The sequence below is a fragment of the Lagopus muta genome, chromosome Z, assembly GCF_023343835.1.
Source record: "Lagopus muta isolate bLagMut1 chromosome Z, bLagMut1 primary, whole genome shotgun sequence".
Lineage (NCBI taxonomy): Eukaryota > Metazoa > Chordata > Aves > Galliformes > Phasianidae > Lagopus > Lagopus muta.
Window position 1 is genome coordinate 40,363,786 of NC_064472.1, and position 26,901 is coordinate 40,390,686.

Sequence of the window (26,901 nt, forward strand, 5' to 3'; positions counted from 1 at the left end):
CTGACCTACTCTAAGGGATAACCTTTTATGAAGTGAAGAAGAAAGAAATAGTACAAGTTAGAACACTTATAATATAATCATAGACTCATAGAATTGCTTAGGTTGGAAATGACCTTTAAGACCATCCAGTTGCAACACCACTACCATAGATAGTTTTGTCACCCACCAGGTCAGGCTATCCAGGGCCCCATCCAACCTGGTCTTGAATGCCTCCAGGAGTGAGGCATCCACAGCTTCTCTACGCAGCCTGTGCCAGTGCCTCACCACTCTCAGAGCTGCTTTTTCCTAATATCTGACTGAAGTTTATCCCCTCAGCCTGACACTGTTCCTCCTGATCCTATCACTGCCTGTGTAAAAAGTTGCTTTTCAATTTCTTTACAAGCTGAAAGGTTGCAATGAGATCTCCCAGAGCCTTTTATTCTCCAGGCTGAGCAAGCCCAGCTTGCTCAACTTTTTTTCCACAGGAAAGGTGCTCCAGTCTTCTGAGCAACTTTGTGGCTCTCTTCTTGACCTGTTCCACGTGTTTCTTGTGTTGGAGGCCCCTGACATGGTACTCCAGATGGGGCCTCACAAGGGGCAGAATAAAGGGGTACAATCACCTGCCTCACCCAATTGGCCACCCGTCTTTTGATGCAGCTCAGGGTATTGTTGGCCTTCGCTGCAAGGGCACACAAGGGCTGGCTCATGTCCAACTTTTTATTTATCAGAACTTTCACATCCTTCTCAGCAGGGCTGCTGCCAAGGATTTCTTCTCCTGGTCTGCACACATACCTGGGGTTCCCCCAGGCAAAGTGCAGAATATTGGACTTAGCTTTGTTGAACCTCATTATGTTTACATGGACCCACATTTTGAGCTTGTACAGGTCCTTTTTGGTGGACTTCTGTCTGTTGAATAGATTCACAATTGTCTCATGCTGCAATTAATCCCTAAACATAAAGGCTCATAAATGACTGCAAAATTCTACTTTCCTATCTACCCTCGTGCTTTGCTTGTAGATAACATGGTAAACCATTTCATTTCCATCTACTCTTTTGAACATAGTTGTTTTTCACATGCAGATTTACTCTTTGCAATATCAATGTTGCTAATTAATAGCATCTTATTTTGTTTGTTACTACAAAAAACTAAGTAGAAGGTTTTTTAAAATTTATTTTTTGGATGCTGACAAGTGTGGGAGAAGTAGAGCCAGGTACTGTTCCTAGCAATGGCTGCTACTGTAAAAGGATTTATCCCAAACAAACTCATAAAGTGACCAGATAAACAGATCCTGGACAGATTTTAAACCGATCCATTAGATAAAAACTAATGCCTAAGCAGAATTTTGTGTTATTGACAGTGACGCCTTTCTCCTCATAAAAACTGCCTTAACTCAGTGTATCAACAACTGTCAAACAATTTTGTACAGTCATTTTTTTCATTTATTTTAAAATGGCTGTGCAATGCTTTGGCTCTAGTTAGAGCCATCTATTATTTTAACAATAAACTGATCTGTGTTGTGCGGCCTCTCTTGATTTCTTCCAGCCTTAATTTTAGGCAAAGTGAAGCAGAACAGAGCAGGAGTGATGGTGGGTGCCACAATAACCTCAAAATAGTGCCTGATGCACTGGGGGTGTCCCACTGTGGGCAAAATCAAGAGGTCAGATGAGACAAGTTAAACATTCTGTCAGAGTGGATGCCAGGAAGTGCAGAAGACTATTTCCGGTCAGTGAATGTCATTTGCTGTGTGAAATACCCTGCATGTATCCACATGGGAATGGAAACAGAGAAGATTCATGAGTGCTTTAGTGTGAAGAATGATAATGCTTTAAGAGCCTTCCGCTCTAAATCTCATTAGCATTTCCAGCAAGGCTAATGAGATGATTGTAGAAGAAACGTAAATGAGAACTGAATCAACTGCCTAAGCAAGAGTAGAGAGTATATAAATAAAGAAAAAGAATATATATATAAAGAAAAGTGCATTTCTTCTGAATAAACTCTAAATATTCAGAAAATTTAGTGCATTCAGCAATAAAATATGGAAAACTGAGCATCTCAAGGAGAAACTCATTGAAATCTGTAACAGTATCTGCTTCCTTGCTTTAAACAGAAATATTTAAAACAAGTACATTCCCAGCTATTAGTTTATACCTTAACAGTTGGTAAAATATGACTTAATCCCCTCTGCAATAAAGCAATTTGAAAGGAGAAAGTTAAAAAAGAGCATAAAATAGAAGTAGACTGTGAGGATTTACTGTATAAACATTACTCTCATGCCAGCAGCATTACTGCAACTACAAAGCAATGAAAACTGCCTTCTGGGTTGACTTTACTTCCTTCTACAAGTTCACTCACTTATTTTACACCCAGTTAACTTCCTGTAGCTGTTAAATAATGGAACCTACAGTACAAACTTACAAACCTAAGGTGCAGCTCTCTTTTTGTGAGGTGTATGAATTTGCGTATCCTTTAATGTAGAATCTGCTCCATTTTGCCAGATAACACATTAATTTACACATTGCCTTACTTTCTCTTCCTGTAGTGATAGTGATGTTTTGGCAGAGGAAGAGTAACTGCTTCCCTTGCTCCGTCAAGTCACCTGGCCTTACACCCCATAATAAAGCAGACAAATATGAAGCTGTCAGTAACAAATGTGGTGTCATCTTATTAATGCTTTGGAGGCTGTTGTCCATTGCAATGTTCCAAGCAACCTGCTTGAGCTGGATAATATGTTCACCTATGAACAGACTCTGCTGAGAAAAGAGTTTATATATTTTGATGTAACAAAGTGGTCAATGTGCTTGTCCCATTTGTATTAATAAGGTTTCAAAAATGTTTCTAATGGGAATGCATTCCTACAGTGTGGGTAAAAATACGAGAATAGTATAATTTGCAGTTTCCAGGTGTCTAGACATAGTTCCTGAGATCTGGAGTATCTGGGTAGTAAACAGCTTTTAAAATTGTTCTGTGTAGATAGTAGATAGATACCTGATTCTGGAACTGCAAATACCTCCTTAACCACCTGTTCCTGAGAATCTTGAATGTTTTATACCCGAATCTGGCTACATCCATTTTTAATTAGTAATTTATTATGCTTGTGAAACATTCTTCTGTGGTCACAGCTTGACTCTTCAACCTGTTTTCTTCTTTTATCAAATGTGCCAACTAAGCAACAGGAAATATCCAGGATGTTTTGTAGGAATAAAGTGATATAACTTGTTCTAAACAAATATGCATTATCAAAGTCATTTTTCTTCATCCCTCAGCACTAAAAATATGCAGCTTCATTTGACATTAGATTTTCACAAATTGTGTAAATCCAACACAGCTGCAGCTCTTGGAATATTAAAATTTCTTCTTCCTAGACAGGTCTCAACTATTTAGAAATAACATAAGCTAAAATGTGCGAATATATTTGGCAACCAAGTCTAAACAAATATATTAAACAAAGGAGTGGTATCTTCTGCTCCTCTGGAAAGCTTGGGATGGATGGAAGCTGCAGAAATGATACTTTTTCTTCTTTTCTCATCCTGTTGAATTCAGTGATAGGATTAAAAGATTTCTGTTCAGTATAACCAAAATCAAAATAAATACACCAAAATCAAAATAAATACAGAAGATAATTTGTTGTGTTACTGTTTCACCATTAAAGCAATTGAAGTTTGGGTGAACATTTCTTTTTCATATTTGATACATGATCAACAGAATATCTGTTTTTGCATTCAGTTACTTACTATGCTAATCAGAAACCACGTTTTAACTATGCCCTCTACAGTTCTTTTCTTCCTTCTCCATCCTGACAAAGAAAGATCACAGTAGAAAACAACCAGTACTCATAAAATCAAAGAATTGTCTCATGCATGATCTTAAACACTAAATAGTTTGCCAGTTATCCATAAGGACTCATATTAAAAGTAATTTTTATTAAGCGAGCTATCTACATATATGGGTTCAAAGAGAATATGTGGTGATTAAATAGTTCTTGGTATTATCTGCTTGGTTCCATTTTCAAGATGGATTCTGTCCTGGTCTTTATTGTATCTTGGATTTGGGAGCCTTCATTTGTGTTTCTGACTTCACTGGGTGTACATATAAGAGAAAAGAGAAACAATTATTCAGTTCTCACACTGAAAGTCAAACATACCCTGGACTGCTTTGTTCTTCCAGAAAAAAATAAAAAACAAACAGAACCTGTTGAGGACAGTCAGGCCTGAACATAACTCACTTGACTGTTGACCAAAGTGTCACCATGATCTTCTGTTTTATACTTTGTCTGAAGGAAGATATTCAGTTGGAGTCATGCTGCCCATCTTTGCTTTTCTTTAGTATCTGTCTAGAGGGCAGAGATCACCATTTAAGAAAAAGAGAGGAAGTATTTTCACCTTCATTATCTCAAACTGAGATCTGTCAAACATTTGAAGAGTTTCCATAAGCTCCCTGCTAAGAGTAAAGGGCAAAGATGAAGAGCAGAAAGAGTAATCCTGCTTGTGATTTAGCTATCTTTTGCACTAAATTTTCTTTGCTAGCAATGTCTGTAGTTGCTGAGTTTAATACGTATACTTTAAGCAATTTCTTTTTTTTTTTTTTTTTTTGCGTGTAGTGTATTGAACCATGTAGCATAAGTTTTGTAAAGGCTATTTATTAAATCCAACTTTAAATTTAACTAATTTCCTCATTATTTATTAAGGTATATATGCATATTTCCTCTTTCTCTAGCCTTTTTTGGACTTTCATACGCATCTCTGAGGCATGGATCTTAACTTAGCCTCAGGGCAAATATTTTCCCGCAAGCTTGTCTCCTGAAAATCCTGACAGCAAATCACACTCCTGGAAGAGGAGAACATGAGGGGTAAGAATTCTCAGAATTCAACAGGAAAACTTTTCCCTCTGTTCACTTGCACTGCTCTCAAGGTCTGTGGGGATTAAACAGCTAGAGGTTATCCAGACTCTTTCCCAATGGTACGAAGCCAATGGAGAAGCTCCATCCTGTTCTAAGGGAAAGGGAGTGATAATCTCTGAAGTCAGTCATCACTTTAGGAGACACTTTAGAGATCCACAGCTGTAGTATTTCTTATAAAACCTCTGGAATGCACATGTAATACCTGATGGATTAGTAAACCCCTGAGCATCTGGTAATCTAATGCTAGGGTTAGACCTTTTGGATCACTGGGAACACAAACGTACGGTACAAAATTGCTCTGAATTTCCTCCCTCCTCACAATTGCCATATCCAAAATCCGCTGCAGTTAAAATGATTCTCAGAAAAGTATAGTTTGAGTGGATACTGTTGACATACCACAGGCTTTGCTGATATGAGACTTTTCCCCTTTCATATTATTTGACACTTTCTCTCTCTAGTAATGTTCGTTTATGGTCCATCCCTGTGAAAAATAATTTCTGTATCCTTTGTTTTGGTTATTTGTGTCATTTTCCCTCCTTCAAAAAATACTGGCTTTGGTCCCACCATATGTTGAGTATGTTCCTCTCCTGTACCTGTCTATCTCGTATACTCTGCCCACCATTGCAGGAGATCACAAATCATCAAATTGTCTGAACTTCACAGAATAATGCGTATCTATCATTTTACTGGATGCTAAACATGAGAAGGGATTGCAAAATCCTAAAGAAAATGAAGGGAACATCACACATTAACCCAAGGGCTTTAAAAATATGTTTGATTTTTTCTTTAGTACTTAATTAAATATATGGATTACTCCCAGTAAAGAAAAGGTGTACCGGTATTTTATATTTCACTTAGGTGTGTACCTCAAAACACAAACATTAAGGATGGTCTGAGGTGGAACAATGAAAAAAGAGGCTTGGAAAAATCCTGACTGCTTTACTCTAACCCCCAAATTACTCTTACATATTCCTCTACTGTTTATTTCCCCCCATTCCCAAGCCAGGGTGGCCTAATGTAAGAAACCTGTATTATACCAAACGAATGAGATAACTGGGGATTCAGCTGAAGTAAAATGAAAGAACAGCAACTTCAAGATAACAGAATTAAGAAAAACAAAACAAACTTACATTCACACAAATTCATGTATATATATATATGAATACGTAAATGTAAATGCAATTTCACAGTCTATGTAGACATGTTTGTGTTTCACAGAAGCCTTACATATTAAGATCTTTGGGAATTGACAGGCTAAGTTTAGGACATGTCTCTGAGATGTCTCTGAGATGTCTGAGAGATTTCTCAGTCAAAAGTGCTTTGGAGCTGCTCTAATGGAAGACTCAAATTCACTCTTTTGAATTAAATTAGATATTTAGCACTGTTTACAGACGCTTGTATAGAACTGGATTTCCATCAGTTCCATTATGATGTGTTACATATTTTAGTAATGTGATGAATGTGAGGTTACTAGAGAGAAAGGAGACAGATAAACATCTGTTATACATTTGCATTTCAGGTGTGAGCATGAAAGTAAAGCTTCATTTTTCATACTTCACCCTGTGTACTGGGCACTCTATTCTCATCATGCTGTATCCTATACTCATCCTCTGTATCTTATAACCATAGCTCCAATGCTTTTTCACATTCAAATCTGATTCTAATCTCATGCTGTTCAAAATTAGGTGTTATCCCATTAAAATCAAGAATCTAGATCCTGATCTCATTTTAATCTGAAGGAAGTCACTGCAGCTAAAAAGTGGTACTTTGAATTTAAGATATGTGTAACCAGAATCTGATCCAACTGTATGTGTTCGTGAAGCTGATAAAAATGACATCAGAAACAAGTCTGTGCTGTTTGTTCAGTCTCTGGAAAATAGCTCATGAATTCATGTTTACTTTTAAATACGATCAGTGGTATTCTAATCACAGCCAGTCATCTTGAGTAATTAACTGGATGCTGAAAGAACAGTCATTGCTTGAAACATGTCCCAGCTGATACATACATTTAGCTCCTTCTTTTTATTTCATATTCCTGACACTCCTGTTTCCATGGAGAAATCCTGATGTATGCTAGATTAGACATCAGTAATAATTCCTAGGGGCCAGGATACAACCCTTCCATTTTGAGAAAGGTAAGTCAGAACTTACGTGACTAGTAATGAAAGAATGTCTCCAATATTAACTGAGTTTCTCTTTTACCAGTTATAAGAACTATGAGTGGAAGGTGGAATTTCTTACTGTTGCATGACAACTGTTCGCTCTCAGCACACTCAATATATCATTGTAACACTTGTATAATCATATCTCCTTTGCATGAGAAAATATGCACTCACCAGTGCAAGAATTTCTTCCCTGATGTTTTCAAAATTATGCAAGATCAAAAGCAGCCTCAACACAAAGAAGTAATCATGTTTGCAATAAAGGTCTTCATTGCAGATATTTTGATATGGTCTCTGTGAGAAGGGGTCACTGGCTTTCCTGTGTTTGACTGCACTCCCTCCACCCAGCTTTGAGTTCAGCTGGATGGAGGCTGTGGGTGCACTGTGTTAAAGTAGCCCTCCTGGGGAAGATTTACTTTCTTCTTTTTGCTGAAGAGAATCCATCATCCAATTGACAAGATATGTCGCCTGCTCTCATTCAGATAGGGTCTATGGCTTAATTATGGTGATTTAATTAAGTTATTCCTGGTCTGATATTGGGCTTGTAACATAACTGGGAAAAGTGTGTCAGGGAGAGCCACCTCACTAATCTACATTTAGTAAAAATCCTCTTTGACAAAGTCCATGCACACTCCACGTTACATCCCATGTTCTTTAGTGGTGTGTTTAAAGTGATCTTAAATATTAAGACTGCAAATCACATTTTCAATTCATTTTTATTTTATAATTATTTTCCTTCAATTGCAAGCATCCAAATTTCCTTCTTTTTTTTTTTTTTTTTAAACAGGCAACAATGCATTGGTCACTGAGATCAGGCAGGAGTAAATCTTCTCAGTTGTGATTTATTTGTACTTGTGTATACTTTCAGTTACTCAGAGGAACAACAAAAGTTAAATCTTTATGGTTATGGTAACTGCATAGTGAATTATAAATGACTATTCCCTCAGCACTGTCATTTAAAGGATTCCATTATGTGTGAAGCTGAGACAATGATTGTCAGAATACCACAGTCTCCACAGATGCCACATATGATCTGCATCCATGATCAGAATAGTATATTAAATTAAAACATTTTAATGTACAAGAAAGGAAACACTACATCAACTCACCACTGATACTACGTATTTAAAAGGAGATTAGAAAGTCTGTAACAGTAACAGTCAGTGAAGAAAGTGCAACAGCCCCAAGGTTACTGAAAAGCTCTTACTTCCAAGCCAGATGTCTAACCTTTTTAAACAATGATTTAGTGCAAGTTGTATCGTTCTGTAAACTACTATTCTGTTAGCATTTGTTTATTCAGATGTATCCAGCTGAAAATAAGTCAATTCCTTTATCCTTATATTACTCAAACAAGCTGGAAGTCCAGATTTGACTGGGGAAATTTCAGGATAATTAAATCAAATGTATTCCATTACCTTATCACTTAGCTACTGCTAACAGTTATAAAGAAATGTATCAGATAGATGAATGGATAACATTTCCCTTCCTCAGGTAAGAGAATGTGATTCTGTTCTCATCCTTACCTTAAAATCTAGAGTGGAATTTTTATCTTCTAAACTAACTATATCAACCACTGTATATTAACTTCCTGAAAACTGCTTTTTAAAAAAAATCTGAATTTCCAAAACAGATATTTAAAAAATAGATGGCTATGCCAGATGGTATTAATTAAGTGAGCTAACTCATTCGGGAGGTAATGCATTTTGTAAGAATCAAGTAGATGGCAGAAAGAGATTCTGTGTTTATGCATTTGTATAGTTTCCTGAATCCCCTGACTTTTCACATTTGTGAAAATGAATCAAATGTTTGACTACCTGTGTCATAGAATGGCCAGAGTTGAAAAGGAGCACAATGTTCATCTAGTTTCAACCAAACTTTGTGTCATAACTAATGGAAATGGTAACGAATAATGCGCATTTACCTAAACACCTTCTTATTGAAATATCTTAAAGACAAAAAGGGAGCAAAGACAGTGGGGTAAAATAATGGCTGTTTTCTGATGGAAATTATTTGCAGCTTTCAAGTTAAATGAACTCTTTATTTTTATCACAGCAAGAAGTTATTGAGGACTGCAGAAACTATGCTTCAATCCAACTGACCTATAAATTGCATTCTTTTTCCCTGAATTGAAGTTAATATAAAACCCAAAATAAGAATTTTAAAACTTTTTCTCAGCTGAATATTAATTAATAGATTAATAAAGGAAGGTAACTTAAAGAAAGAAAGACTTTCAGGTGTCAGAAAGAAAAGAAATGAAATATTTATTGTGTGTTAAAAAGTCTACTTACATAGTCATCACTAATGAAGCACAAGACTCATATAGTAAATGAAAATAGCTTTTTCACTAACAAGTGAATTTGTTTTTATGAACTAAAGCTGTGAAGCAAGTCTAACAAATCCACATATCACAAAGAAATTTGCATGTGTTTGAGTTTCTTTGCTTTCACAATGTGTAGAATATCTTTCCTTCACTGAGTTTTCCTGGCTGTAAATGATAACATCAGGCAACAAAATAATCAAAGGACTTGGCTGTGTGAAGCTTTTAAAATACATTATCTTGCTCGTATGAGATTGACTGACTAACAGTGATGCAGTAAAGCAAACATAAAAATTACAGAAGTTCTGTCTTCATTTTAGGAGATGATGAAGAAAATATAGTTAGGATCTAATGTTCACATGAACACGCAGCCACTTCTAGTAATGCCAGAAATACCTGCATTTGCTACTAACCAATTCATTATTAAACAATTCATTATTAAACAATGCTGTATATATATTCTTGTCTATACACTGGCATTAGTATCAATTTACCTCTGCCATCATTTATTATTTTTTATTTAAGGCAGTTGATTTACCCTCCAAAATATATATATTTTTAATAATCATGAATTATTTCCTGAAGAACAGTGACTGGCAACCATAGAGAATTTACTGTTCAAGATAGTGGCAGTCAAGAATTTTGACACTTTGTCTTCCTTCTGTTCCTAGCCTCAAGTGTTTTAGGAAAACAAGCAAGCAACAACAACAAAAAGAACCGCATTCAAATATTTAACTTAACAAATGGACCGTGTTTACTTTTCTTCACCTTTCTTTATCTTCCAAAGAATTTAAACTTTTTCATCCAAACTTCGTCTATGGGAAAAAAAATATTCCTGGAAAATTTCAGCCTAAAAAAAATATGTATGAATAATAGCAAACATCCTGTAAGTCTGGTTTCCTGTGGATTTGTGTCTTATATATTACTTTTCTAGAAAGATGCAGGGAGCAACTGATGTTTGTCTAGGAGCAATGGAATTTGTATTGTGGATTCTCAGACATCCAGTAAAATTGTGTTTATGTTAAGGTATTATTGTCATTCAAGATAAAAATTCCACAAACTAAGTAAAAAAGTGCCTAGCTAAGTCTAATAGCAAAGTATTAGTTTTTCTGAAGCCTATAAGAACAGTGATCATCAGTTTGACTGAAACCAGCCATTATGTTAAAATGCCATCGATTACGTAAAGGAGCACAAAAGATATCTGATCCCATTGACACTCAGATCAGCAGGACATGGTTATGTAACCCTCATCTCAACAGAAAATCAAGAGAAAACTTCAAACAAGGATGAAAATGAACACACAGTCTAAAGTGTGCTGAATTATAGCACTTTTATGGTGGCTGACTGCAATGATCTTATGCAATAGATATAGGAAGACCTGTCCTGCTAACCTCATAAAGTTCTCTGTATCTAACACAAATACAAGAGCAAAATCTTAACCTTAGGATCCCATTAGAAAGTGGGGTAGAAATTCTTTCTGGGATTTTGTTAATTCAGTATCAAATCAGAGTTCGCTAATTCAGAAGGATTGTCCTTGGTGGCTCATGGGAAATACAGCATAAGAACGTAGATTCAGTTTCAATCATGTAAAGATGAAAGTACGTACAAAAACATGAAATCTTTTGAAGATCACCAAACTTCTGTGAAACACTACCAACTAAAAATATCAGAAATTTTCCTTAGGGAGAAAAAACAACTTTATAATATTGGATCTGTCTGTTATTGTGAAATATTACCATAGAAAGTCATAAATCAAAATCTGGTCCCAGTTTTGACTCTACAGCATAACTGATTTTCCAGCATTGCAAAAGTAATGTTTTTCAATTAGAACAGCACAAGAAAGTTATGACAGAGCTGCTTAGTAATGAATGTAAATGCTCTGGAAAAATTGTATTTTCTTCTGATCTTTCCAGAGTTTCAGGGAAGATTTTCTGGAGGAGCAATACAAACTTCTTTGACACGTCTGGAGAAAATGTTTGGTTGGTTGGTTCTAGAAAGATCTTTTCATGTAAGCATTGTTACAGTACCCTTCAGAGTTTCCCTGGATGCTCACTTGTGTCTGCTGGATGCAGAACTCACTCTGCTGGAGTTTTTTCTTATACCTTTTTTTGGTTATGTCCATACTTGATTTTTGTTTTCTTGTAGAACAGAGATTTTCCAGCATACTATCTGACAGTATGACGTTTATAGATCTCTCACTAGGGGACAGTTCTCTTAATTATTCAACTCTTCAGGTTGATAAAATGGCAAATGCAAATAGATGTTTACTCATTCTACTGTGGCACCAGAAAAAGTAAGTTTTAGAAAAGAGTTGTTACGTAGAATCTTTCATTCTTACTACCATTTTCTTAACACCTTGTTAAGAATTAGGGTACTCAGCAAATCATGAACGCTTTCTTCCCTGTAGTGAATTGTCTTTTACTGTTCCATGGAAAAGCGAGCTTTTTTGATCCAGCCAACGTTTTTCCTTAGAATTCCTTGTGAGGATACAAGACATTGTGGATTTATAATGGAACATGCAACATTTAGTTATTATTTTTGTGCTCCAACCTATTATTGAGAATTTGGAAAGGTCTCATTGCCACTAAGATATGCTGCAGTGCTGCAGTGCAAATAGGAATATCTGAGGGCAGCTCCCTTTGCTCTTCCTGTCTGATATCAGCACAGCTCTGACATTTACTTACCACAGGGACTGACTTCCAAAGTTCACACAGTCCAACCCACTGTTCACTTATCTAGCCTGTACTTCATCATTATTTTGCTTATAAGGCTATTCTGGAAATGAAAGTGTCAAAAACCTTAAATTCTAAATGATTGAAACCCAAGCCTTGATAATATCAAGATAAGTTCACTGTTTTTCTTTCATTCGTCAAGACAATTTATAGTAAGAGGCTATCAAGTTGGTCAGGCATTATTAACCCTTAAAAAATCTGTACTGATCATTCAATCACTTTCTTGCCCTTCATATATTTGGAAAAGTGTCTAGGAAGATTTAGTCCACTACTTTCCTAAACAAAAATCTCTAGGAAAAAGTCTCTAAAGGCTGACAGATATTTGCTTTTATTTACTTTTCCCCTACTTGCTGTGGCCTTTCAAAAATTATCAAGAGTAACCTCTCTGTTACAGAGGCCAGGTTCCTCAGTACTCAGGACAGCATCCCATGAGATCAGACATGCTTGTGTATGTCTGATCTATTTGCATGTTTCTTAACTATCATGGAGAGTAGGTCTTCCTTGTTCAATGCTTTCTCACAGGCCTCAGGCAGACAGGATTCCTGGAGGCTGGTTTAGAAAGAGGCAGGTCTCCTGCCACTTTCAGCAACAGGCCCACACTTCCCCAGTCAGCCTTTTACTGATACACTCATAGAAATCCTTCTCTACGCCCCTTTCAGATTCAATTATAGGTGGGTTTTGGTATTCCTAACCCCATGCCTGCAGGCTATTCAGGCTATTCATTCCTGCTGATTTGCCCAATCCTGCCTCCACTTCTTTAATGTTTCTTTTTATGTCAGTTTTGCCAGGAGCTCCTTGTTCACTGATCCAGGTAAATTCTGCTATCTTTGCTTCACTTCCTTCAGTTTAGGATGGACTATTCTTGAGTTTGAAGAATGCAATCCTTGGAAATCAATCAAATCTCTTTAACCACTCTCAGTCCAGTATTATCTCCAATGGAATTCCTCTAAGGAAATTGCTGAAGAAATAAAAGTCTACTCTCTTGAAGTCTACTGCTGTGTTTCTACTTTTTGCCTTGTTTTCTCCTCCCAGGATCCTCAGTATCACAGTCTCACAGTCACTGCAGTGACTGTCCTCAGCCTACATATATCCGTGCTCAGTTCTTCATTGTATGAAAGCAGAACTTCTCTCCTTGTTCCCTCATCACTGGACAGTAAATCATCAACCCAGTAACCTCCAGGCTTCTTGTGCTTCGCTGCACTCTCCCTTCAGTGGACAATAAGAGTAACTGGTCCACCAACCAGGGTCTGAGAGAGTGAGGCTTTTTCCAGAGCCATCTGATGGTGTGGAAGAATTTCTTTTATTGTTTCCCTACAGTTAACCTTAATGAGATTACTTTAAGAAAAAAAAAAAAAACAAAAAAACAACAAACAACAAAAACAAAGATGTAGACTAGATTTTTCAACTCCTCATATCTTGGAAGCATATAATAAGTTTCAGTGGAGATGTAGGTCAACAAAACAACTGTCCTTTCACTGAAATACAGCTGAACTTCTCTGTAGCCTCACTGCCAATGTCTGAAAGACCTGAAGGGTCAAACTCATTGGTTTACACACTGTTTTCTGTGACACATGTGGTATTTTTTCTCCCTACTCATTTAAAGATTGGGAGTAAGATTCCTTTTTTATGATTTCCACACGGATGTAACAATGTTTCTTTTAAAGATGAAAAGCGGAATATATATAAAATTGCATGTTCTGATTTCTGGCAGGTAATAACAGTTGCATTCCGAATCAGTCGGTACTACCAAGGTAAAATCTGCTTCACAGAAGACGAAGGAATGTTCACTGAAACATGATTAAATAACTAAGGATTTTTATGTTCCCTAACTGTAAGCCATGGGCCTGCTTGAACAGAATCTGAGAATTAAAACCACCGATCAGATTTTCTTTTTCAAAAATACTTAATTTGACAACATTTTAACAGTATTTTTTAAGTTAAAGGACAGGCAGTATATCTTTGTTATGAAGCCACACAGTGAAAATAGTCAATCAGCTTGATTAGAAAGCAGAATACCAAAGTTGACCTGCTTCTGATCTCTGCACACCATCTTTGTGGCATATAAATAAATATTTATACTAACACTTTGAAGAGAACGGAGGTATAGCAGTGTGGCCTGTGTTAGGTATTGGCCCATATGTTTTAGAAGCAGAGTAAATAGAAAGCAGTTCCAAACAAGTAGGATGAAGAACAAGTCTTCAGTTAGTTTCTTTGTTTGCTTTTCTTTGTTCTTTCTTCTGTCTTAATGACCTCTGTGATTTATGGAGTTTCAAAGCATTCTTATGCTGCAGAAATGCTCACATTCAAGCTGGAATGTTTTTCATTTAAAGTTTCAAATAAATAAGTCATTTCTCATTCCAGAACAGCTTTCAGAACTACACATGAGTTATATGTGTAACCATGAGCAACCAACTCATGGATGCTTTTAGTTCTGTATTTCTCCATTGTGTAAATCATTTTGTATCCTCTCTAGTCAAATACTTTACTAAAAAGTATAAGGCACTTCATGATGTTTGTGATGGATTAAAGCAGACATATCCAACTCTCAGCCTGGAGGCCGCATGTGGCCCTCAACAGCTATTAATATGCCCCGAAAAGATTGCAAACCTTTAACAATGTTATATGATTTTTAGTGATATTTTTCACTAATCCGTTGCTCATAGCTCAAGGGTGGACCGTGTAGGTGACAACAGAACACTGTGGATGGCTCAGTGCAGTGCTGACGACTCACTCATCACACCGTCAAATTGAAACCCACGCATATTGCACATTACATATGCTTGTGTCACTTGGCAAGTAAAACACAGTGATTACCAATAATAGTCATAGAATCATAGAGTGGCCTGGATTGAAAGGGACCACAATGATCTAGTTTAACAAATTTGATTATATCTTTTATAAAGCCATGTATTTACATAGAAAAATATCCCTCACTTCACTATCACACCTCATTGATGTTGCCATTTTTTGGCAGTGCGTACATTTCTGAACAATTTTTTTCAAGGATGAAGCACAGGAAGAGTAAAATTAGAACAATCCTCAATGAGCCCCTTGAAAACTAATTAAGTTGCAACCACTTACATTGAAGCAGATATTGATGCACTGGTTTCAGAAATGCAAGGTCAAATATTCCACTGGTTATATATTTTTGTTGATCTCTTTTTTAAGTTTTAATTAAAAAATATATAAAATATTTGTTATTTATGCATATTGAGAATATTATCTATTTTTATGTGGCCTGAAACAATTCTTCATATAATGTGGCCCAGGCAAGCTAAATGACACGCAAGGACTAAATGAAATTTCAAATATGCATCGAGATATAAATAAACAAACAAACAAAAAAAAAAAACCACAAACAACAAAACAATGACTAAGGGACCTGTAACAAGCTGCAGGACCTCTCTTTATGTGAATATAACCAGGTTGCTAATGATGAGAATATTTGTAATCAAATTATTTTAATGGAAAAATATTATGATCTTGGCAAATTTCTTTGTATCTCTAAAATAATGGTTTATTTTAAATAATAAAGCCAATCTACTCTATTCATTCCATTAATCTAAAAATGGAAACATAATTTGAAAGTTTGTTTTCCTCTGGCCTTTTCAAACAGTGCAAATAGGGGTGTTTAGTCCCTGTGCATTTTAATTCCAAATGAAAAGTACTATCTGTACTTCAGAAAAAATCTGTAAGACTAAGTTCATCAAGAGGTAATTAAAAAGTAAAATAGAATTTAAATCACGAGGAGAGAGTCTAGAAGAACTCTAAATCTGCAGTCAGTTTGTATGGCCATTAGATCTGCTAACCCAGTAATTCATGAGCTCTCAGTCCTGATCAAGCAAATAGTAAAACATCTCTTCAAAACAGAGGAAGGTGGATCTAGCCCTAAAAGTATCTGGAGGAGAACAACTAGCTTGTTGTGTATTAATTTAGTATTTTAAGGAGAAAAAGTATTGAATTTATGTGAAAATTTCAAAAATTTTAAAATTTACATATATGAGAGCACTTGAAGGCTGTATGGCTATCATTTCCTTTGGGTTGTTAGAAAGCTGAATAATTTTAAACAAAGATATTTTTCAACTGCAGAATATCAGAACCAGAAGAAACAATTTCTCTGTCTCTGTGTCATGATAATTTTATGGGAAATTATATGATTTTGCTTTTGCATTTTTATCTATTTATTCAAATTTTGAAGTACTGTAACAGCAAATATAATATTAGGAAATATGACATCTGTGTTTTTAAAAATCAGGATTTTTAATGCTTAATGATGAATCAAGTGGTTTTGAAGTAGTGGTATTGTCAGCAAAATTGTGAAAAGTGTGAAAGTAACAGTTTACTTTGTGCTCCTTGCTAGAGTAACAGGAAGTTATAGAAGTTCTTGGATTAGGGAGAAAAAGATCTCTGAAAGATCTCTGAAAAAATCGTTCACGTCCAAGTCTCGAGAGTTCACAAAACCCCATTGACTCCTTTTTTTTTCTCTAGCATTATTCACTTGGTCATTGTGCTCCATGTTAGCAACTGTGACGTTGCAACAGCAGGTAGCCATCCCACTGTGTATCTGATCACCACATTTTTCCTTGGTTCTGCAGCTGGAGAACTTGAAACACCTTAAGATATTATGCAATAGCAATCAGTTTGGTCCCAGAGTTAGCTGCTGCACAACAGTCAGTAATGTGATATTTAAAACCACCATTCACAGACAATGAAAAATCTATTGATAGATTATTAAACAACTTAAATTTCATATGGATCGGACATGAACGTGTCACCACAATTTCTTTCCTATCATTTCAAATGTTATCATTTTTGAAGATGTTTATAAAAACCCAGAAAACTGTGGAGAAATTAAACATTAGGCATAGGCTTAGGTTACGTGTTAGTATAGGTACTCTTCGAAGCCAACTTAGAACGAAACAAACTCTTCAGTTGAGATTTGAGACTGAATATATCTGAGTATGTTAGTAGATAGAGGTTAATTAGGTTTGTTGATGTGACACCGAAGACTGCAAGAGAGGCATGGTTAGTTTTGATATGCAGAACAAGGAACAGAGCAAAAGACAGAGAATAATGTTCACTGGTCTTTTTGACTTGTGAAGACAGTCTCTTAGTGCCAAACAGCAGCACTTCTCTGTATTGACAACTTACCCAAATAAGGCAGCTGATCTGATTCATACAGTTGAAAAGTAAGCCGCTAATGTTTGCGATATGATTCCACACAAGCCATGGCATAGGGAACATGCTCCTCTGTAGGAATCCTGGTGACACTGTTAGTCCCTGAGTAGAGGTTACTGAGCCATCTTACATAACTAGGCCAAACTAGGAAAAAGTACTGAGAAAAAGAACGCAGCTAATGGTGATCTTCTGAAGAGTGCAAGCTGTTTCAAAACTCATAAAGCACTTGGTGCACCATAGGTCACTTCAAGAAGCACCGCAGTCACTAAATAGCCCAGCACTAACCACTTACATGGCTCACAGTATTTCCTGCTTTTTGGGCGGAGGAGGCAACTCTAGTCTCCTACATTGCCTTTGATTAAGACATGCAGTAACACTACACAAAAACTGCCAAGGGTTTTTTTGCCCACAAGGGAAAAATAAATAAAAGAAAGGGAAGGTTTAACTCAGGCCTGTCCAATCCACACCCACAGGCTGCATGCGGCCCTGCCCAGCCTGTCACTCCCATCCCCATGGCGCTATGGTGACTGCTGCGCCCCACTGGGCGGCCCGGTTCGAACATTGGCACTGACTTCCAGGGCAGAGGGAGGACGCAGCACGATGCTAACTCAAGTGACTGCAAATATTTATATTCAATTTTTAATGGTGGCTAAACACAGTCCTGTGAACAGCAAAAAGTATGTAGTCATGCCTTCTGTTTTGACACAACAATTTGAGAATAGGTTTCAAGTTTTCTGGAGGAAATACGTAGTTTTTGGACTCCATTTTCAGTTGACATAAATACATAACCTCTCCATTTTCAGGTGGAATACATAGAGTTGCAATCAGATATTCAACTGAAAAATTTGGTTATGCCTCTCTACCAGACTTTTATAAGCCCTCTCTTACCAGAGAAATATCCCTCACTTATTCATTTAATTGCTTTTTGGCAGTACATGAATTTATGATCATCTGTTTTCAAGGATGAAGCACAGGAAAAGTAATATTTCATTAAAAACTTCTGATGAGTATCTTAAATTGCAACCACTGCCTTCAAACCAGCCTGAGGCATTAGTTTCAGAAAACCAAAGTCAAATATTTCACTAGCTTTATGTTTCTGCTATTCCCTTTTTAATATTTTAATAAAAAATGTAAAAACAAAAATAAAAACAAAAACAAAAACAAAACTTTTGTAAGCTACATACACTAACTTTATTATGTATTTTATATACAGCCCAAGACAATTCCTCTTTACTCAGTGTGATCCAGGCAAGACAAAAGTTTGGACATCCGTAGGTTTATAATAAATAAAAAAATCCATGGTGATTTATTTATAACTGAGACTATTTTGCAAGAGTATCAAAGTCACTACAAAGTAATCAGATATTACAGGATCAAAATAAAGAGAATTACAGAAGGTGCCAAATTGTTTCTTGACAAAGCAATGAAAATTTGCAGAGCAAAACACATCAGCAATTTTTACTTAAGCTTATTAGGAATAAAAGAATCATCGTGTTATAGAGTGTTGCCTGGGAGCCTTTCCACAGAGCTCTTTCTCTGGCAAGCCATTGCACTGACCTGACTAGAAGATGAAAAGATGACCAGAGCCCTTCAAATGGATTGGCAAACTGTCCACAGAAGGACACCCATCAGAGAACAATTGGAAAGATACAAGAGGCAGGATTTGAGGATTTTGAATGCATTAGAAATTCAGATATACATTATTTAGTTTCTGGAACCTGCAAATTGGAGGAGCAGCGCTGTGTTTAGCTGAGCAAGCAACATTACTGTGTAGCTGAGAGTTCTGTGCGTGAATTGATGATCTTAAACCAGCAATATGCATACTGACCTATGGCAAAATACAAGGAAAATACTCACTGAGAACATCCAAGAGCAGGCCTAGTCACAATCATTTGTCCAAATAAATCCTGCTCACACGTACATCTACATACAATCCTCTTTTTGTCACAGATTTCATTATATCACACTCATTCTTTTCAGACTTTCGTTTTCTAGGAACAAAATGATAAAAAGTGTCCATTCTCATAGAGACTGGAGGATAGCTTTGTACATAAAGGCTATCTAGAGGCAATAGTTTAGCATCATATTTTCTTTAAAACTGTTTTTTCTGGGAAAGATAAAAGACATATATTGCTTGGGAAGAATTAGAGAAAATAAGATGCATGAGACTGATTAATTAGGATTTTAGTGTTTTCTTGTTAAATTTTAACGTTTGAGATGCTATTTTAGTATAATGGCAAAATAATTATTAAGTCAAACTTTCTTATTACAGTATTTTGTATTTTTATTGAAAAATTGCAAAATTATTACAATAATTTCTTTTTTATTATTCCAGATTCCTTTCTTTCCTTCTGATATCAATGAGCCATGCATCTCTTGTGATAAATTTGGCATGTTAGGTAAATTCATTGCTAAAGTGACTTATTTATTAACTTTATAGATATTTGATTTTCTTAATGTTTCTTACTAAATTAATTACTAATTTAAACAGTGCATAGTATTTTCTATTGTATTAGACAGTTTTCAATATGGTGTTCTAAAGTTTGTGGATCATTAAATGTATTGTATTATTTATGTGAGTGTATAATAAAATCCAAGTTATTTTGTGCTTGGGGTACTGGGCTGAATTAAAATGTTAAATAAAATAATCCATTCACTCAGCAGAGAGAGTGAGTACTCTTACACTTAAAATTCTACAGCATCTTGTTGCTTGGAGTGATTAAGGAACTGTTAATTTTATGTTGTCCCATTGCTTTTGAGATCTCTGTTTACCTTGGATTTAACAGCAAACTCAAGAATAAAGCAAATGAGAAGAGAGTAGGTCTCTGGGTTACTTGCATATACTTAAAGAAAAAAACAACAACTATTAAAAAGCTTCTTATAAAAATATTTTTTTACTGTTTTATATTTCATAATAATTAAGATTAATTAGCTCATGAATACTTTGTAACAACAACACTGGAATATTTTTTATAGCCCTAAATGTAGACCATTACCTAGAAACACCAAAGGCTATTTTCATCATTGACTTTAGATATTCTTCATACAGTGTTGTTCATACAGTGTGCATGGAAGGAAATATTCAACTATGCTCACTTATTTACTCAGCTTTGGAAAACTTGAATTTCCCATTCTTGAGTTTGCGTTTATGTAATCTAACCGTAATTGCATTCACATTTGCTATCACATATTTATAAATATTTTCCCCATCTTTCATGCATAAACAAAGTCTGTACTTTTCTTCAATTTGAATAATTTTTTAGCTTGTTTTAATTGTAAAACTTTTTATTTTTAATTACTACTGCATTCTTATGTTCTAAAAACTCTTCTGGAAATTTTTACAGCCATAAACTGCAAATAACGTCTCCAATCCTTGTATAAATAGAAGCATGTAATGCAATTCTGGAGAAGACCACTCTCATTTTTATTTTTCATTTTGCTGGATAAAAAATGTTAGCAGAAAAATCCTCACTTCTCTTTTTTCCCTCCATAAATGTACTTCTGGAAGGTGACTTATGACAACTCTATGTCCTGAAGTCCTCAAACTAAGTGACAACTGTCCTGGGTAAGTTCTCAAGAAACAGTGTCTTCCTTTCTGTAGGTCTAATAAACCTGAGCTCAGCTACTAACAGTAGCTGCTATAAAGTTTCTCAGTGAACTCAAAGGGATGAAAGAGGTGATGAGAAGGAGGCCCTAAGTAAGGAGGGAACATACTTGTTTGGATATCCCACTAGTAAAGAAAGTGCTTATCCTATCGCCATACGTGAGCATTTGGCATTCAGATCTAGAGGTTGACCCAAGGAAGAGAGTGCCTTATGCTTCCCAGATTTTCTTGACATATTACAAATGGCAAGAATACAATTCTTAACAATGAAACATAAGCTGTGTTTAACTCCATTGCACTTACCTAGTTCTGTGAGGTTGAATAAGTATATTGTACCATGTTTCTGTAACGTTCCAAGACTGAAAAAGGAAATCCTCTCACTCTCTTTTTCAAAGTGTGATTTTATAATTATCTGAATCCCAAAATATTTATGTATCTCTGAGCAGCAGTTCACCCTGTCTTCAGATCCAGTGACAGTTTTGATGTTCCACACATTGAAGTCCCCAGGACTAGCATCCTGAGCTGGCACTACCAGCTGTCATCAGCCTGTAAATCAAGCAGGTCTAAAATATATTGCAGGGATGGTGCCTTCACCAGAGCCTGTTGTTCTCTTTAGAGTGGGGGATCTAATAAAATACAGACTTCAAGAAAAAGTCTTCTGAGTAAAGCCAAAGAATCTCCAAGGAGAAGTAGAGGCCATAGATGATAATGGGGACAAACTGCACATATGAAACTAATAGAAAGTTTAGTTTCCCTAGAGAGGAAGTTTATTGTACATCAGTGTAATCCATAAATTGTTATAAACTCTTTTTAAGAGCTTTTGACTCTTTCTGGTTTTCTAATTTAAGTCCAGTAATTTAAGGATTATGGAGTGCAGACTCTTTCTTTTTCTTTTTTTCTTCCCATCTTTTTCATTTTCTTTTCCATTTCTCTTGATTTTTCCTCTCTCTCTCCAGTCCAGAATGGCTTATACAGTGGAATAATAAGATTGTACAGCGAAGTATGTGGCAATTCCTGAGACAGCAGGTGCTTGGCAAAGCATCTGCCCCTTTATCCATCCAAAATTTATCGTCGTTTAAATCATGCCTCAGCTGCAAGCATGATATCAGGTGAAACTAGTATAAGAATCAATTTATGACTGGCTTCTAATCTCAGTATTAAAGAATACTTTCATTGTAAAACAGAAGCCATCCAGAGTCAGATGGAGGCTGTCCAAGATCTTTAGACCTATGTGCTAGTACTCTTTGAAACTATTACAAGAAAGGCAGGATATAAATCCATGTTTGTTAATGCATGGTGTATTCTGCACTTGCAAAGGCCTGAGGCAGTGTGTTGCTACAAACATGACAAGTAATTTCACTGAATCTTAGTCTTAAGAACTGCCTGAAGAACATTTGATTGTATCGGCCCCAGGTTTATTTGATGCATTCTTGCATCCATAACTTTATAAGTAGAATCCCTTTAGCTCAACGGGTAGCTTAGCTCTCCATGACTGGGAAATATCTAGCCTCTTTTAGAAAGGGAAGTACTGACATTTGGGTTTTATTTCCTGTAACTGACAAAGACAGATTTTTCCTCCATTTGGAACAAGATATACAAGTATTTGAGCACAGCTGTCCTGTACTTGTGCTTGATAAGCCTGTATTACTGGCAACAGCAGACAGAGAAAATAGACCTGTTAAAATCTGAACAAAGCAGGGAGCCATTTGTAGTTACAAAGACGGTTACCATGAGATCTAAATTAATTGTCTTTAAAGGCTAGGTGTCTGCTTCAGCTGTACAAACAGACATACTTCACTGATGTAGATCCTTTTGTCTAGAATGGATATGAAGGTGCGAACAGTGCATCTATACCAGTGTGGACCTGTTCTTGAGGGGATACTTGTGTGTGTGGCACTGTCAAGACAAGGTGTTACAAAAAATGCAATACAGGCATTGGAGACATGGAAGGAGCTACCTACCGTGTTCTATTCAAATCTAGAGTAGGGTTTTCATAAAGTTGTGCTATATTTTGATAGAGAGACTTTACATAAACTATGAAAACTTTCAGGAAAAATGATACCGTAGGTGTTTCTAAGTACTTCTACTGGCTCTAGACACTGACTGGATTAAGTGTAGATCTGTGGTCTTGAAAAAAGAAAAGTTAGAATCTTTAACCCAAAGTTCCACTTTTCAATCTGCATGAATCACAGCAACTCTCAGCCAGTCCTGCTGTATGGAAAGCAAAGTGGGCTGAGTTTGCCCTGACACTAAGCTTTTTATAAAGCATCTGATTTATTATTAATATAGTTTTAATAGCATCTCTCCTATTGTTTTACAGACTGACTACAACTTAACTTAGTGCTCAGACATTAGAAGCTTGCCTTTTAAATTTTTAACAAGAATAAAAATGTTACAGAGCATGGACTTTGTTGTACTATCTAGATCTTATGTAGAAATAAGTTAGTACCTTTTCACACTTCCGTTTAAATATTTTACTGGATGTCATAGATGTATCTGCTTTGTATTTTTGGTGACAACTCTTCCCTAAGTGCTCTGAATGCCAGGCCAATGATCTTCTAGAGGTTTCCAAGAAACAGCGATCAACTTTTCATGCAGTTGAAAGATACTGGCCAAATAAAAAGTGGAAATGTATAAATCTGCAGTTAAACACACACACACAAAATATAAAAACTACAGAGGAAAATTGAAAGAAAAGGGAGGAGAAGAAAGTAACTTACAGGGCTTGAAATTCTGTCTTCCATTTCTCCCTGCAGAAAACAGTAATGAATCATTGGGAAAAAAAAAAAAAACCAAACCAAAACAAAAGCAAATAACTGTTAAAAATATCAGATATTCACCTGTTTAAGATCTCCAGGCTTTCTTGATGGAACTCATCACTGGACTGTGACTGAAATGTGCAAGTGGAAAGGGTATTATCATACAGCGTGATTTTGGATTTTAGTTCTCTTATTCTATGCTATAGTTATGCAGTTAAAAAAGAAAAAGCTATTTTTGGTTTAAAGCATGACTAAAACGTGCTATTAATTATTTTCTTTTCCACTGTTTTAACTTTATCTGTTAAATCCCATAAGTGAAAAGAATTTGGCTTGGCAGAACAGTAACTTTGGGTCACTTATGTGACCACAGAATCAAAGCCCTTTTTGAAAATATAAATCCCTTAAAATGTTTTAAGTGCCAGATATACATTATAGTTTATGACAATTCCATATGCTGCTTTCCTTTCAAATATGTAGTAATGATTTTCTAAAGTGTCTAATAAAATGTTATGCAACTTCTCTTTTCCTCCTTTGAGAAACAGAAGAAATTTACAGCCTAGAGTATACAATTCTCTGCTGGGAATTTCTGATATTGCCCTCCTTCCTTGCAGCTCATTCTCCTTGACTGGTAACCCTGAACTGCAGGCTACCTCAAGGTGACAGAGTTCCAGTGTTGTAGGCTTGGAGGAATGCACCACCTCTACTGATGGCATCTGGGAGAAAATATTAACCATCACTACATATCTTGTAGCTGAATCTGGAGGATCCTAGCTGCCCAGGCCTGGGACCTTCTGGATATGCTGTGTCCTGGGTTTCCTTTAAGGACACCCAAACGTCTAGTCCAGAGGGCACAGTGGGTTCCCTCCAGCTTCTGGAGTACACATACTCACAGAAGATCTGGTGACTGAAGGAGTCTAATATTCCTTTATGGGGATGCACCATAGGGGAATATAGACATGTGTGTGACTGAAAGTATCTCAATCAATCCGTAATACAGAAGTATCAATCATCCTTTACTATTCCATTGAAAAAAGTTAATTTATGCACCTGTGACCATCCCATAATTATATATACAAGGTTACATCAGAGCTCACATGTTAATGTAACAACTAATTAGAGAAAGGCAGGTAAATATTCTGCATTTTGGCAATCAATTTTTTCTCTGTGTGTACAAAATTTAGATCCAGGAAACTGATACACATGGGCCAGTGGTTTAATGAGTACTGCTGATTTAGTACACGTGTCCCCTAACAACAAATAAATAAGTTTATTCCACTGAGATGTTAGAATCTCAATCCCAATCAGAATATAGGGTGACTTAAAAAAAAGGCAAAGTATAGCAGAGAATAGTACTTTTGACTATTGCAGTGGAACATGATTGCTCACAGAAATTCACACGCTTTCTTTTTTGTGTTTTCCTTCCTTCCCACCTGCCTTCCTTTTTTCCTCCATTCTTCCCTCCATTCTTCCCTTCCCTTCCCTTCCCTTCCCTTCCCTTCCCTTCCCTTCCCTTCCCTTCCCTTCCCTTCCCTTCCCTTCCCTTCCCTTCCCTTCCCTTCCCTTCCCTTCCCTTCCCTTCCCTTCCCTTCCCTTCCCTTCCCTTCCCTTCCCTTCCCTTCCCTTCCCTTCCCTTCCCTTCCCTTCCCTTCCCTTCCCTTCTCTCCCCACCCCTCCCCACCCCTCCCCACCCCTCCCTTCCCCCTCCCCCTTTCCCCTTGCCCTTCCCTTTCCCCTTCCCTTTCCCCTTCCTTTCCCCTTCCCCTTCCCCTTCTCCTTCCTCTTTCTCTCTCTCTTTCTCTCTCTCTCTTTCTGCCCCCCCCCCCCCCTTTTTCTCTTTCTCACTGTCTTTCTCTCTTTCTCTCTCTCTTCCTTTTTCTCTTCCTCTCTTCCCTTCTTGTTTGGCCATAATAAGCAGTGTTCAGTGACTATCTATTATTTTGCACTGCTGATGAATCTAGCTGGGAAAAGGAGAGCTTTTGGGCTGGGCCATACAGCAGCTTCCAAACATAAGTTGTAGTAACCAATGTTTCTATTTTTCAGTTCTTCTGGGAATCACAGAGTCAGAAAGATTTGTCACACACATTAGTCCTGCTGGGAAGAAAAAATGACAGAGTTAAAAAAAAAAAAAAGCAACTGAGTCTGAGCTATGATACTTAGCTTAGAAGAAACAGTAAGTAGTATTCGCCAAATTACTATCATTTTAAATCAAAATGTGGAAACATGCAGAGGAAAAGAATCAAATGAACACAAATGGAAATGAATGAACATATCATTTTACAGAAGACTGGTGATGTGAGAGGAGTGCTAGTACTTTAGGGGGCACACAGAATCTCTTCTATTTCTGTTGAGGGTGTAGTGATGGCTGCTAAATCTCAGCATATGCTGGCACGATCCATTGAGTTCAATTTTTTGCTACTGGGTACGCACTGACGTAGCTTATCTGCTTTCCAACTCTGAGGACTGAGGAATTCTTATTTCTCTCTCTTTTTTTTTTTTTTTTTTTTTTTAAACAGCATACCAGGAATCCCAATAGCTTTCTTTTACTTTTCCTTAATGATGAGAGCTTTCATTTCTGCCAAGCAATTTGTGATATCATTTGTAAGACTGGATGTTGGCCAGAATGTGCTATACTACTGCCTCATCTCAAGAACACCAATAGTACATGATTTCTTTTTAATTAATGTCAGCTTTGTGCAGGATGCCACCTCCCAGTCTAGGAGCCAAAACTTCAGGTATCTGATGCAGGAAGGAGAATCACATAATACACAGGCAAGCAGCATTTGATATAGTTATAAAAATTACCATGATTTTGCTCTCTCAAAATAGAAATCTGCTCATCACTTGTGGGAACTTTTATTTGTTGTTACAAAGTCTGATCTTCACAGGGTGACGGAGCACACAGTGTATGCGAAAGTGTCTCAGAAAGCACATTTTGTTGAATAAGATTTGAATTCTCATAAGGGATTTCCAAAGATTTGAAGGGGAATGAGGTACAGAGAAGGAGAAAACATTTAACAGAGAATCAGAAATTGTACTCTTTTCTCAGACTTTAGATGTGTGTTAACACAGAAGTAACAAAAACTTTATGGAAGTTTAGCTGAAAGTAATGTCACCTATTTATTTCCGTGGAAATGACAGCAGATACAAAGAACACAGTAACACTGTCTGATAGAACAAATTCTCAGCTACAAAACACTATTTGTTTTTCAGCATAGTCACCACCATTAGCTGTGCACTGTCATCAGCAGCGAACAAGAGCTGCATACTGGGCT

General features: G+C 36.5%; 1 long non-coding RNA gene across 1 annotated transcript; it reads right to left on the reverse strand.

Annotated features, from left to right (window-relative positions):
• Nucleotides 1-23,179: 23,179 nt before the first annotated feature.
• On the reverse strand, nt 23,180-25,068 carry LOC125686652 (uncharacterized). Its single transcript, XR_007373861.1, has 3 exons — nt 23,711-25,068; nt 23,591-23,620; nt 23,180-23,478 (listed from the first exon to the last, which is right to left on the reverse strand). It is a non-coding gene; the product is annotated as an uncharacterized LOC125686652 (long non-coding RNA).
• Between the last annotated feature and the right edge of the window lie 1,833 nt (nt 25,069-26,901).